The sequence below is a fragment of the Phalangium opilio genome, unplaced genomic scaffold (genome assembly GCF_054372755.1).
Source record: "Phalangium opilio isolate 3A_F unplaced genomic scaffold, DU_Popi_V2 ptg000013l_1, whole genome shotgun sequence".
NCBI lineage: Eukaryota > Metazoa > Arthropoda > Arachnida > Opiliones > Phalangiidae > Phalangium > Phalangium opilio.
In genome coordinates this window covers 4780937-4783135 of record NW_028324148.1, presented here as the reverse complement: position 1 = coordinate 4783135, position 2199 = coordinate 4780937, and positions in this window count along the sequence as shown.

Below are 2199 nucleotides of genomic sequence, written 5' to 3'. Positions count from 1 at the left end.
TGGTTTCCATAACATTTATTTCGCACTCTAAATTGGTATCTCTGTCCCATTGTCGCTTAGATCGTACAAGAAAGAATATTTTCTACCCTACTCAATAAAGACTTCCTTATTAACATCTTACCTCTATATACTTACATTAGATACATTTTTCTTTCTTCGTGGCATGTTTCCGACCAAAAAAATACATGGCGGCTATCAATCTATCTAGCGTATGCGTGCACTCTTGAAATTTATGACGTAGTCAGTGGGATAATTTCATTGGCTGAGACACCGGCGTAACGCTGAACACGACCGAAAAATAGAACACAATTTGCGCCCGGCCGAGCGGAAATTCCGTCGGGCTCGACGTAAAGATTTTTCGGTCGAACCCCTTTCTGCCCGGTCTCCGTCGTGATTTCCGTCGAGTGCGAGTCGGTTTTTTTCGGTCGAGTGGGAATCTAGCTTTATGAGGCACGAAGTTGTCATAGTCTGACGCAAGAATCAGGCCGTCAGATTAAACCTAAGCCGCGTATTTTCCAGTCAGATTTTATATTCTGTTATTTAGCACGACCAGATCTATCAAACAACACCGGATTCATACATGTACCTCATGAGGTAAGAATTCATACCTCAATCGACCATTTTAACCCCCGTCTGATTTATTGATGGCCCCCTTTGATGACGTCAGATTTCATATATTTGGAATCGCCATTTCCAGTTCTATCATTTAATAGGTAGGATCCAGGCCACTGGCTCTTGGTCTATGAGTTTTACGTCAGTTTGTCATAGAAGATTTTTGATGAAGATTAATGTAGGCAGGATGTCAAACAACCATATTCTAATTTTTATTTTCAAACATTTCGTCTTATTGAGGTGTGCCACTATTGACATTACTTTTGTGTTTAGTTAAGGTGGTGCTGTATTTACTTACCATGTTTTGTTTTGCTTATCAAAAAGAAACAATATTTTGACGTTCAATTTCGGAAACGAACTAAATATTTTGACATTCAATTTCGAACACACCTTTTTTGTCAAAGCGGCCATAGCTTCCGCGAAGTATAGTCTTTGATAAGCGAGCGTTTCAAACTTTTCATTTTCTACTTCGAGTTCGTAAAATTAGGGCAAATTCTATTTTATTTTTGACTGATGTAACACAGTTTTTGACTTTGATGTGTAAACCGAAATAATCAATCAGACGATCGGTGTTTTTACAAAGCTTGAAAATATCAAATATGACCTCAAAAGCTTCAACCGCTTTTAAATTGGTTTACTTTATACTAAATGTATGTGGTTTAGTACCCAAGTACAATGGACCAGATAAATATAAATGGTTTAAAGCCAGAATTAGATCCGTTCCAATTCTTTTACTATCAAATTTGTTCTTCATTCACGCTTTGTACAATTTTCATCCTGAGAGTTCTACAATATTGACATTTCACTGCGTACAGTTGGTTCTGCGTTTTTTCGCCATTGCTTACGTCACAAATATGGCCGTGTTTAAAAATTGGTTCACGAAATGTTGGGACATCGCGAAAGTTGAAACGAAGGATAATTCCGATTTTAAAAGGAATATTTCAAATTTTTTGAACTATAGCGTGTTAAGTATACTTATTTTTGCGTTCTTGCTACACGTGTACGCAATTTATTGCTTATGCAATGCCGGTTCCAAGGAAATTCAAAATTATGTTAACACATCATGGACCGAATTTAGAAATTCAAACATAAACGAAGTTGGTTTTATAATTTTAACTGCAAATTGGATCGAAACCTTTTTATTGACTATAAGAAGCCTGTTTCAACTTATGCTAGCACTTACCGTAGATGTTATCAGAGCCAATATTTCTTTGTTTGAAGAAAGTCTAGCTACCAGCAGCGATTTATTCATATGGCTTTTGGAATCTATCGCGGTTTTCTGTTTCGAATTGAACACATTTATTTCATTGAAAGATATCTCACTGTCGCAAAGAGTATTATTTGGAACAGCAATATCATTGACTATTAGCGCTTTTGCTTTGATGATGTACAGTTTGTCAAGTTTGGGAGGATTTAGGGTTAGATTGGTGGCAATTTGTCAAAGGCGTCTTTTGGCAACTAACGCAAGAAATGTTTCCTATGATAATCAGACTTATAACGCTTTTCTGGTTTGTAAAATGAATACCGGACGACTAAATTTTATGTTACTAAGATGTTACGACATTGATTACACATTTTTGTCTGGTA